The sequence below is a fragment of the Erigeron canadensis genome, chromosome 8 (assembly GCF_010389155.1).
Source record: "Erigeron canadensis isolate Cc75 chromosome 8, C_canadensis_v1, whole genome shotgun sequence".
Taxonomy (NCBI): Eukaryota; Viridiplantae; Streptophyta; class Magnoliopsida; order Asterales; family Asteraceae; genus Erigeron; species Erigeron canadensis.
Genome location: NC_057768.1, coordinates 32,938,895 through 32,953,215, shown reverse-complemented (window position 1 = coordinate 32,953,215; position 14,321 = coordinate 32,938,895).

Genomic DNA, 14,321 nt, shown 5'->3' with positions numbered 1-14,321 from the left:
AACGAAAGCGAAATGCTAACACACAATACTATATGAACAAAGCCTTACTAATAATAACATTATCTAGGAAAATGTTTATACAACTACATACTAATAAGAAACGATGTTAAAAAGGAATATTGGACTTCGACTAGATACCAATACGGTAAAAGAAACATATTGAAACAGCAAACTAGAGCACTTATCTTCGTTTATTCACACCATTAGCTTTTGTGAAAGAAAAAACGATGTTAGTATATACTATAAGATATAATTTTAGAACACACTTTTATAGCAACATAGAGTTTGAGTTTACATACTCTAAAAGTTTGTTATTGAATAATGTCATGTAGTAAAAGAGGATACTAAGTTGATGTTTCCCTATTTAGGCTTACGTATAGAAATTCACCTAATCTATACTACCTATATAAACAAACTACCCTTTCCCCCATTCAACTCTCTACCTTTAAATTACCTAATATACCCTCTACACTTAAACTACCTCCACACACCTTATCCCTAAAATTCCAAAATTACCCTTTATAAAAAAAAAACTCCACAATTACCTAAAACCCCTATTGTTATAAAATCCTTATTAACTCTACAATTATTGCTAAAGGTATTGCTACAGATAAGAAAAAACATCTTAATTGTCATAGATTATATTACAAAATGTTTAAACAATAATTACCTTTTTTATAACTCACGAAATTACGAACCAATTATGTCCTTTGTATATTCGTATTATATTTTAATCTTTGACTATTTATTTTTTAATTGCCTTAGTCTCCTCTCATACAATTGTAAGTGATTATTTTTCATGGTTAGTGTTTGCACTTCATTATTTTTTGCACCTAATATGCGACTTATTTTTAAAATGATATATATGGTTAGATCTTGCATTGATGCATCTCATGAAAACCGAACGTTATAAACTGTTACGGTGTCTAAAGCGTTATAGATCGTCGTTGCTGCAACGTGCGGGCACCGCTCTAGTTAAAACATATATTGAACACTTATACAACGATACTAGACACCATAATATGCGGTTTTTGTGTGCTTTGAAAAAAAGTGTTTTAGTGTATTAAAATGTAAGTAAGTATATTCGTATGTAGTATGAACTATTAATGAGTTCATTTGGAAAGCCATGCTCAAAAACCGGTTTTGGAAGAAAGTGGTTTTAAACTAAAGCCGGTCTTGGTCAATGCAATAGAAAACTGGTTTTTAACAAATCCGAACCGATTTGAAACTAGTTTTAATTAACAGATTGATTGGTTTTCTCGGGTTTTTTTCAAGAACCAAAACCAAACGATATGGAACCGATAAAAAATCAATTCTAGAAACCGAAAACCACACCGATTTCAAATTGTCAGTTTTCCAAAACCCCGGATATTTTCAATTCGCGCAGTTTTCAGTTTTCAGTTTTCGAAACTAGTTCTCCTAAAACCGTGTTTTTGGGCATGTCTCCAGCTAATTATCTAGCAATATGCCATTAAAAAAAATCATCTATACACTAAAATATTACATGAATTGGATTATAAAAAACTAATGACATACCTAAGAGTGAACATATTTTAGGTTGGATACAAATTATAATGTATAGGTTTTTACATCTTTAAACCCTTCCAAAACAACTCTTTTCCTAACAAATCATTTTTCTTTTAATCATTACACTTTTCACCCATAAGACAATAATAAATGTTTAAAGATGAGTATCTCTTATATAAATAAAATAAGATTTTTATGACATCATTATTTTCTAAATAATGCTTACTTGTCATTATTAGAATTATTTATATGAATTATTTGTTTTTTATTTTCTTGATTTATGACATCATCCTATTTAAAGTTTAAATTTTTTTTGTTTAATTTACTTATGATATTATAAGCATTTTACTTCATTAAGTTTATTTCATTCATTTTTACTTTTCAAAAAAAAAGAGTTTATTTCATTTTATATTTGTTACTAGATTATACCCGTCCGATGGACGGTATACCTTGAGTATAAAATAATTACTAATTAATTATGAGTGTTATTTTATCAAAGGATAACTCAAATAGTATAATCGTATGTAGTATGAACTATTTATGAGTTCATTTGGTATACTATTTCATTTTAGTATGAACTATTATTAGTATGAACTATTTCATTCATTTTTACTTTTTCAAAAAAAAAAAAAGTTTATTTCCTTTTATATTTGTTACTATATTATACTCGTCCGATGGACGGTATACCCTGAATATAAAATAATTATTAATTAATTATGAGTGTTATTTTATCTAAGGATAACTCAAATCTAATATTAAACCAAGTAAATGTAACTAAAGATACTTGGATACAACACTTAAAAAGTGTCGATTGTATTAATTACTCATAAACTTTACGGTAAGACTAAAAGCGTTCTTAATGATATATACTCGTATTATGTATGTATAATTTGAAAGGAACATAAAGCAAATTCTAGAAAAAGAAACAAAACCAAAAAAGAGATGTAAAAGATTTAGATCTAATATAAAAGCAGATATCAAAATAGGCATGTGAAATTGATAAGATAAATATCTAATTTAACAGTGATATTTTACAAATATAAATTAAAATATAGAAGAGAATATATACCATTACCATTAATCATTTTTAAATTCGTAAGTCTGTTATTCAAGATTGTAGATAGAGAAAGAAATTTAATATTACGTAACCGTAACTTAACACATTTATCAAACTATTAAATATATAAAAAACGTATATATAAAAAATATACCATAATGAATATCTATTATCAATATTACTATATATTAGTATTAAATTAAAATTGTATGTAAATCTTTGCCTAGCTAACTATATCTTTACCAAGTATATATCTTAAAATGTTAAAATAAAAATTATATATAAAAAATACGTATATGCACAAAAAAAAAACATAATTGATATCTATTATTATTATATTATTAAGTTTATTATATCAAATTTCAAAATACCAAAAATAAGCAAAAATTGTTACAATTTAACAAGTAAGCAAAAATCCTACATGTCATTTCAAAAAAGGTGTCACATAAGCATTTTTATATCCTCTCTTAGTTATATAGAGAGATTTATGATATCTTTTTTTTATTAAAAAAATTAGTTTTTATTTTATTTTGAAAACTCTAAGATTTTATACGTGGTCTTTTAAGTTTTTATCACCTAAATAGTTTTATCATTAAAGATTTTTAAATTAGCTGCATGTTATGCGACTTAATAACTTAATTATATATATTCAAAATATAAGGTATACTATTCCGAGATTATGAGTAGGGTTGAAGTATCTCATAGTTCTTAGTCACCAACGTAATTTAATATTACAAAATTTATTAATAAGCCCGGGTTGAAACCGGGATAATTAGCTAGTATATCAACATAACATAAAAGTCAAGAAAAATATGTCTTGCTACGAACTTGTAATAGGGGGCTATTCTCAGCCACCCAGGGTAATATAGTAGGCTTGAAGATTTCCGCCTAACCAAACACACAAGTCCTGTTTCATATGATATGTATAAGAAGAAAAAGTGAATATAAAGTTGTTCTATATATATCTAAACTTAGATTCAAGACAACCCCATATTCATTTTTATTATAATTTCAAATACGAATGCATATCATTATAACATAAAAATCAAAAATACTAAGATAGTTAACACATCAATATCGTATTGAAACTATATATACTGTTTCACAGTTACAACTTACTGTTGATGCACGTTGATGTGACAACAGCAACTTAGATTTGATATGTCGTTTAGATTAAGACATTATGTTATTTTATGTCGTATCTATATACGTAATTGATAGATTATAGACTTTATGTTTTTGTAATGATCGATTACATGTTTTGGTATTATATATATATGTGTGTGTGTTATGTATGATGTTTGTTGTGTGTTATACAAGTACAAACATAATATGTGTTAGGATTCTTTGAATGATGAAACACTAAGGAATATAACTAGGTCTTACATCTAACGAAGATAAGGTATATCTTCGTTAGAGGCAAACGAAGATAAACTTCGTTTGGTATAAACGAAGATAAACTTCGTTTGGTACAAACGAAGATTAACTTCGTTACATGGGCTGGGCAGCTAAGTTCGTAAGAACAAAGCCCAGCAAGCCCAGTTCGATCTGAAACATATATATACGAATGAATACCCTAAATTGACGATATATTATTCGACATACACGTACTCCAGACCTCTAAGTTCGTTCTATAGCTTATAGAAACGAATATAGCATCATACGGCTGATTATCTACTTGATAATTAAGCGATATACACGTTAACTAATCAAACTAGTTATCTCGTGAGGATTCCGCACTCACGACATAATAATAGACGATCTCGAAAGCGATCTGTAGCTATCGAGGGATTCACAAGTGGTATCAGAGCCAATCGATATCTTATCGAAGGTTCGAGATCGTTTGTTTGATTCTTTTCTCTAAAAACAACCTCCCGATACCCTAACTGTCACTAAGTTCGTTTTCTCAAACGAATTTAGCAAACGAACTTAACCTCATTTTCGTTTCGAGTTCTTCCAACGTATTTGGCTTTATTTTCGTTAAGTTCCTTCAAACGAATTTCAAGTTATCTACGTTTATTCTCACCTTACGAATTTAGCTTTATCTTCGTTTCTTTCAAACGAAGTTAATCCTATCTTCGTTTCTTTCCTGTAAACGAAGTTAATCCTATCTTCGTTTCTCTCCTTAAAACGAACTTAACTCTATCTTCGTTCAGTTGCAGCAAACGAATTTAAACAATGGCTTCCTCGTCAACAAACACTGCTGTTGCACAATACCTGAATTCTCTTGTCTATCATGATCATCTCGTTGGACGTACTAATTCTCCACCGAAGTTAGTTTCATTGGCTGACTTCTGGGCGTGGAGAGGCAGATTTGAAGATTATATTCAACGTGAAGATTTGAACATGTGGATTATGATCACTGAAGGATATGAATGGCCAACTCTTACTGTAAACGGTGTTACAACTAATTACAAGGTAGGAGAGTTAAAAGGCAAAGAAAAATCTTTGTATGCTGTTGAAGTTAAGGCTCTTTCTACTCTTCGGATGTGCATTCCTCAAGAATTAGTGCACCTGTTTCCTAAACAGGAGTACAAGACTTCAAAGCAATTGTTCGATGCTATTGAAGCTCACTGTGAAGGTGATCCATTATTGAAGCAAAATAGAATTAAGATGCTTAAGAAACAATTTGATTGCTTTAATGCTACCAAGAACGAATTAGTTGAGGATCTTATCTTGAGATTTCAACATCTTTTTGCTGAGCTAGCCTATTTTGATCTTAAGTATACTCCTACTGAGATAGTGGATAAATTCTTGGATGGCTTGCCGAAAGCTTATAAAGAGTTTCGTCATGGATTGCAAGAAAGAGCTGATTATGCATCTCTTCGTATAGATGGTGTTATATCCACATTAAGAAACAGAGAAATGAAGGATAAGGCGAAGGATCTCCAAGACAACTTCACACAAGATCCATCTCTCTATCATGCCACTATGAAAAATCCTATAGCTGATGTTAATGCATTCTTTTCTGGGGTTGGTACTTCTGGCACGAAAGAAAGTTCTAATTGTGTTATGGATGGAGATGATTCTGCTGGTTTCATGGCTTCTGATGCTGGTTACAAGACTCGAAAGACTAATGAGAATGCAAAGCCAGGAAATATGACGTTTGGTAACATTTCATCTACTTCTGCTGGTTACAAGTCTATGCCCATGGATATGAAATCTGCTGAGGGACGGATGAATGTATTTGCCGCAATGTGTGCTGCACATGAAGCTTTTGTTGCAGGTAGGATCACAGATCCAGCACTCATTGATGAAGATTATGACCAAATAGATCCAGATGATGTCGAAGAAATGGATCTGAAATGGAATTTGGCGATGATCACCAGGAGAGTGCAACGGTTTATGCAACGAACAGGTAGACAGCTTATTGGGGGTACTCAGGGCTTTGACAAGTCAAAGGTTAAGTGCTATAATTGCGATGGCTTTGGACATTTTGCCAAAGAATGTCAACGACCAAAGAGAGATGTCAACACTACCCCTACCCGTCAAGATAGAGGTGGTAATCGTCCATTTAATCCAAATGCAAGTAGAGCTCTCTTGTTGACTAATGATACTACTGGAAATGGCAATGACAAGGCTATTGTAGCTGCTCAACCTGATGGTTCTTATGTTTGGAATTTTCCACAGGATGTGACCAATAATGCTTGTTTGGCCGAAATAGTTGATGATATGGCTCAGATGGTAGATTCTGTTGAGGATTTCTTGAACACCACAGTTTACCACAATGATGAGCATGTGTATGAAAATGTTCGAAGCTCGAACTTGGAATCTTCTGCTCAGGTATATGACACTGATTCAGAGTCTGATGAAGAGGTTGAGGTTGATGAAACAAAAGATTCTGGAGAGATTCACGATGTTGAGAACAAACACGATTCTGCTACTGAAAAGGTTGAAAAGACAATTGAAGAGCAGATGAAGGAATATGAAATTACAGCAGGCATGAGTGTGGATGACTTTGTCGCTTATATGGCAGACTGCAAAGAAGCAAATCAACAGGTATCTTACTCTCTACATACTATTGTTCATGTTTGCAAAATTGTTAATCGCATGTTTGATGAAATTGAACACAAGAATGAACTAATTAAGCATTTAGAGTCTGTTGTTAATGCTGCTCATGAAGAAAGAGATAAGTTGATTAAAAAAGATTTAACTGTCACTGATAGAGAAAATTTTTTAAAGGATAGGATTAAATCTTTAGAGTCTGACATTAGTTCTATGAAAGACAAAGTAAAACATGTTGTGGCTGTAGAAAGAGTAGGTGGTGAAACGTATGCATTGTTAGCTAAAAAATGTGCTACAATTGAGAAAGAACTAGCTGATGCTAGAATAGAAATAGTGGAATTACAAGCTAAGGTTGATTCTGCTAGACATGATGAGCTTTTAATGCATATGAAAAAGTTTGAGGATTCTCCATCTACGACTTCTGACACTGCTAAGGTTTCTTACAATAGCATGCCTCCTCCTTTCAACAATAACTAATATCACTCCCCTCTGGAATAGTGTAAACCGCAATTGACTAGAAGATTTTATGCCTATCTTTAGTACAACCCCTTTTTACTCTTTATAAAGTGTTTGATACAACTTCTTAATGAATACACATGGTACAACTCTATAGTATAATAATACAAGTTACTTATTTCAAATATTAAAAAATTTATTTTTTAAGGTCCACCTAAATAATTAATAGATTTTTAAGCACATGTTTTAACTCATCATCAAAATATTTACAAAAATATTAAATAAAATTACTTTGAATATTCTATTAAAATTAATTGATGTTCTTTAAATAATTAAACCCTGATGTGTGAAATCTAATTTAAAAATTTGAACAAAATCTACCGATAACTGGCTACAACACGCTTACAGGCTGTGAACTCGTTCGTATGTAATATAGCTAACTCACAAGACCAGGATCGAACACAAGGACTGAATGTTGCACTCAAGGGTGTTAAAATGTGGATCAAGCGAAAGTTTTGGTGTGATCAAGTTGTCACTTTGCTTTTTGAAAACTAATTAATTAACAAGTAAAATTAAGTACTCAACCGGTATTAGCGAGAGCACGAGAAATTAATTTTAGTTGTAAACAATAATTAAAAAGCCAACTATGCCAAATCCTTTCCACAAAAAGTCTAGGTTGCATATAGGTTAAGCTCAAATTTCATTAATGTCGGTAATAATAATCATGACAAGACAAAACACAAACGGGTACCACCTACGTTTGTAAACTTGACTAAATCACGTAATCAATCCAGTTTCTTGCAACAAGTGGTACCACCAACCTTATTACAATTACTTGAACTAACTAGTTTGTTTGATTATTTAAATAACACTTTTATCTTTGTGAAAGAAACGTGGTATCACCAACCGTTAAATCCACTTAACAAAGCAATTTCTATCAAACTTGTATCATTTACTATACTACCATGACCTAGCAAGAGTTATTTATAGACAAAGAACTAAAATAATGCTTGTATTCAACTAGTATCAATAACGAATAACTCAATATCACCAATAACACAAGATTAAGTACTAGAAATCACTTCATTAAGATCTTGACAAAATGTTAAGTAAAACTAACTTGAATTCAAATTATTATGCAACAATAACTAATTGTTTCACTTCATCTTCATAGATGTATAAAGATTTAGCTACCAAAATAGAGAATAAATCCATATCGAAGTAACAAGATAGTTATAATCACTAATCAAGAGCCAAAAATAATCTTCAAGTCTTCAAATGAGTTGGAGTAGTGGAAACCCATACAATACCCTTGAAAAAAAGTTGGGAATAAAGTGTGTGAGCTGAAGTATACAAGATTAGGTTAAAGGTTGAATGGTAGTTAGTATTTATACCCTAGGAGAGAGAAAATTGACATGTCAAACCAAACCCGCGTCGTGATAGATTCTCTCGCACCGTGAAGAACCCAAAAAATCAAAACATGGAAGTCAAAGGCTAAACTTGTGTCGTGAGTCTCCAAACTCATGCCTTGAGTGATGGTTTGTGCTGTCATGCGCCGCGACCCCTCACGCCGCCAGTTGTCCTAGAATTGGTCGTTCTGGCTTCATTTCTCATCATGACTTATCAGTTAGTGCTTATAGACTGTAACAACCGTCCTGGAAATGTTCTAAATGAGTTCCTCGAATCGTACTTTCGCCATTAGGACGGCTAGACAGTGCAATTTATTTAAGATCTTGACATGCTTTAGACTCAATTATGTGCTTATATGTAGGTCAATTTGATCTTAAATCTTGATTTGTATGACGAGTTTATGATTAATTACGATAAAATATTAAAGTTCGGTTCGTAAACGTTCGTGTTCATAAAAGTTCTAGTTCAAAATGTTCATAAATAGTCCTTCCATTTATTAGGTTCATTTATTATGGGAAGACTATAAATAGAAGAGTTTAGAGAGGAAGAGCCCCATTCTTCATCATCTTCATCCTCTCCACTCTCTCACTAAAACACACATTATCACACCATAAAACACCTACAAAAGCATCTCTTGATTTTGGATTGTTTAATCGAAATCGTTTGTACTTTTAACATCCTTGTGATAATCAAAACACACTTCTTGAATCATTTCACAGGTAACAACAACATTTGATGAGTTTTTGATCAAATTAAAAATGTACTTTTTCAAGTCCATGTTCTTGATGATTTGGTCCAATTTTTTGAATGAAACTCGTGTTAATAATTAATGGGTTTGTGTCTAAATGTGTTTAAAAACATTTGTGTGAACAAATTTGGGTCATAACATACTTTAATCTACAAAACCCATTTTTGAAAGTGAAGGTACAACTTGTTCTTGAAGTCACAGCTTGTTCATGTGATATTTGATCTTGAAAACCAGTAAAGGCATTAATAGATAATGTTATTGTGTATCATTGTACTAGTACCATGTCCAATCATGTCCTGAAATCGATCTAGACCTTCTTGTAGTACCCGTGCCTGTCCTTGAAGTAGGGACGATCCTGTTTTTGATGCACTAGGACGATCTTGATCACCAAGACCGTCCTAGGGCAGCCTCGTGTTACTTTGGTGCTCGCTCGTTAGATCTTGTGTTATTGTTTCGTTGTTGTGGTTGTGATGTTGTTTTGGTACACTTCTGGGTAACTGATCTTCTAAGATTGGTTTCGCTCAATCTGTGTTCTTGAATCAAAAACGATCTTGTACTTAAAACATCCAGAACGATCTTGTACTTAAAACATCTAAAACGATTTTGAGTTTAGTCTACTAAAACGATCTTGAGCCATGTCACCTTGAAACGATCTTGAGCCATGTCACCTTGAAACGATCTTGAGCTATATTACCTTGAAACGATCTTGAGCTATGTCACCTTGGACGATCCTAAACCTTGGAACCCTAGGACGACTTCGAAACCCTAAAAGGATCTTACACCTATAACTTATCATACTTAATTTTAAAACGATCTAATCATGTACTTAATCACCAATCAATTCTTAGCTTCATTACTATTTGATTAATCACATTCAAGGCTACATTTTGACAGTAAAGCTAGTTCCTAAAATGACCTAGAACTTGTACATTGTGCAAACCCTAATTGAGTACACTAAAGACATGTTCTACCTTAAGCCCTAAGGTACGAGTCCAATGGACAATTTAAATTAAAGACACGTACACTTAATTAACATCATAAATACATATGTGTGAGTTCAAAGACGTTCAAAACGAGTCCAGTTCAAGCACTTAAGTTCATTCAAACTCTTTTTGAGTCAAAACGTTCAAGGATCATTAAGGACCAAATCATCAGTTCATCAAGGACATTTCAATGATTAATTAATCACAAGAACTAATACGTGTGCTTATTTATGATCAATGATTCGTATTTAGGCTTCCATCAAGACGTACTTGGATTTGGATAGATATAACCTATCTATCTCTGTGTTTGTTCACTGTGCTTATAAACCGTGCTTGTACCAGATCACTGTGAGTTTTGTAGCTCCTCTTTTTATATGTTTTGGGGTGGAAGGATACTCGTGCCTTTGTGTCTATCATCATTTATGGCTATTTGACTGTACTGTATGATGTACACTATGATACTTGATACTTGATACTTATGTTGGAGTTTGAGATGCTTGATACGTGATACTTATGGTGGAGTTGGAGACACCAGTTGAGATACTTGATACTTGCACCTTAGGCCTGGTATACCGTAAGTGCTAGTTGCATAGAGATACTTGATTCTTGTTATCATCAGTAAGCTGATAGTCCTATTGCTGTGTGGATTTTGATGATATTTCGACCTGGCACCATACTTGATACTTGTTTACAAAACCTACGAACTCACCAACCATTGTGTTGACGCTTTTGGGTATCCTTTCAGGTGAACATGTGAATCGCATTAGAGGTGGCTAAGGAGCATAACATGGTGACCTGTAGCAGACTAGGGTTTGGAGTTGCATATCTTATGTTTTGTTATGTTTGCTGTGTTTTTAGACTATGGCATTATGTCTAAGTGTTAATCCCTTGCGTGGGAGTTTATCTATGTTTTGCTTCGAATCTCGACTCTATGTTGGATATTTATGTTCGAATTCTATGAAATGTGTGTTGTTTAGGTATTCATGTAGTTTCTCTTTGTAATATCCATGACGCGTGTACTATGCGTCGCATCCCGTGTTTTCCGCCGTAGTCGGGGTGTGACATAGACCATTCCTAAGGCATTTTTTACCATTTGTAAGCGATGCACCTGCTGTAGACCTGAAATGACTAACAAATACAATAAAGCACTACAAAACAGGTATATGATATGTCGTATTTTATACCCATTTCCCACGATTTATATTGTTAAGTTAGCATGTTTGTTGAGTCGTTTTTGTATACAATTGTTGCGTTTATGGTAGGTGACTGACAGGTATGTAAGCGTAAATCTGGAGAAAATGACTTTTTGGAGCTTAAACGATTGCTAACGGATGAATTCTGGAACATTTGGATAAAGAAATAAGAAGGTCAACAAAAGTCAACGGCCATTGCGCCGCAACAGAATTCTCAGAAAATCTAGTTGCCCCGCAATGAAGTCCATTGCGCCGCAATACCTCAAGTTTCAGCAAGTACAAAGTCAACGAAAGTCAAAATCAACATGAAAGTCAAACCTCATTGCGCCGCAACTAGCTGTTGCGCCGCAATGAGTGTCGAATCTGCAAATTTTTGGAAACATATATAAAGCATTTTTCATTATTCTAAAACCCTAACTATTACTTCCAGTCGAATTCTAAGCATTTTTTGAAGGTTTTTCTTGTATTCAACCATTCTGAAGGATCTCAAGCTCAATTGGATCAATTCCGTTATTCGTTTTCAATTCCTTGTATTCGGTAACGATGAATTCTCTATATTTGATTTGTTATTCGTATTTTAATATGAGTGGCTAATCGCCTTTTCATCCATCTTGATGGAGTGAGACATTATGTAGGGATTGCACAATATTTATTAATTCAAGTGATTTGATTTAACGTTTTGTCGTGATCTTAATCTATTAATTCTTTGTTATTCAATTATTGATTGCGGATAATTTGTATTCATTGCTTAGTGACGACTAGGATTTGGGTATAAGTTATTTTGATTGCTTGGTTAGAAGCAATTGGTTCTATGACGGGTACGGTAGAGGGTAATTAATATTTGATAAGAATTAACGGGTTGATGGTTGGGTACAATCAATAGGCAAAATTGTTATCTGAAATGACCAAAACCATTGTTAAACTAGAGAAGTTATAAAAAGGCGTATCGAGGTACCGGTCTTAATAATGAAACTAGTTTATACAAGAGAGTCGAATAAGTTGTTAACTTGACGGGTACGGGGTTGGCGATTAATTTGAGTCTCGGTCATTTAATCACTAAATTGAATTTGAACTTCATCAAACGTGCAATCTTAACATTTTGTCGAGCAAAATCAAGATGGGTGACCTTTAAATCCTTGTTTTCAACAACAAACTTCTCTTTCGATTAATCCTCCGGGATTACTGACTTTTCAAATTAACTACTTGCAACGTGGCAACTCGGCCACAAAACCCCCATTCTAATTGAATCACTTAACAGTTACAATTGCTTATAAAAGTCCTTGTGAACGATCTCGGCTTACCAGTTCTTACTATACTGCATGCGATCAGGTACACTGCCTGTGAGTGTGTAGTAGTCAGTATTTCGGTAAATCGTGTTTATAAATTTAAAGCTAGATTTCGCACATCAGTATAAACGACTATAAAACGTGTATAAAACGTCCAAATAAGATGCGGATAGTATGTATAAATTGAGACACATCGACCCTTCACTATCACGGTACCGGCGCAATGCAGCGTTGGTTGTAATGATGATGTTGTGGTAGTAGGATGACTGTTGGTGGCGGAGGCAACGTCGAGTGATGTAGATAATTGATGTAAGAGTAATTGATTTAAATGGTTAATAGAGATATTTTAAAAGATAAAAATTTGATAGTGTAATTAACCATAATGTGAAGGGATATTGTAATTAATCATAATGTTAAGGGGAAGTGTATGTGAAAATATTTTTAAAGAGTGCTAGGTGAAAATATTACATATTTTTCAACACTTCAAATAATAAAGTGTTATGTTCGTGGCAGCGACGGTGTGGTGGTGGGGGGCGACTGTTGGTGGTAGAGGCGGTGTCGAGTGGCGTTGATAATTGATGTAAAGAGTTAATGAAGATATTTTAAAAGATCAAGGACTGATAGTGTAATATAAATCAATAAATTTATTTTAGATATATTTTTTCATGTAACTTTCAACATGGGGTTATTATTTTTATAATAAAAATATAGATAGAATAAGATAGTTGGCATATTGGCAATAAAAATGTTATACTCCTAGTGAAAAGTTATTTTGAGAACCCTTTTTTTGTGAGAACCTTTGAGAACTTTTCAAATCAAAACTAACCGATAATTGTTTTTTACATGAAAATTGTTTTTTGATTGTTTTCTGAATAACTTATGTGTAATTTTAAAGTTTATAATTGTATGGAGGCATAAATTATCATCCGTTATATAATTATATGGAGATTTGGATTCTTGATTATATGTGCACAAATATTGCTATGATTACATGTGATCGACTTGCATACATTTGATCATAGCAATATACGTGCACATGTGATCAAGAATCCAAATCTTCACATAATTGTATAACGGATGATAATCAATGCCTCCACACAATTATAAACTTTAAAATTACACATAAGTTATTCAGAAAACAATCCAAAAACAATTTTCATGTAAAGAACAATAATCGGTTGGGCTTGATTTGAAAAGTTCTCAAAGGTTCTGACAAAAAAAAGGTTCTCAAAATAACTTTACCCATACTCCTATATGTTTGTATTTCCAGTATATATATTAATAATAAATAATAAATTTGTATACATACGAGAGTTTGGATTTGGAAACACTTAGGTTCAAGTCTTAAAAACAAAGATTATTTTCCAACTAAATAATAACAGATAATATATACACCATGAAAAACTCGGATACCGCAACAACGCACGGGGTATGCAACTAGTTTATGACTTATAACTAATGTTTAAATTCATCAAGCCTTGAAAGAATAGTGTACCATTTTTATTTTTATTTTCTTTCCAAATGGGAATAAGAATTAAAGAAAAAAAAAATAAGAAATTGATGGTTAAATATCAAAACTAGTTTATGGTTTGGAACTATGGTAGCTTTCAAAATGTTTGGTCAACAAACATGTTTAACTCTTTTTTCATTTTTTTT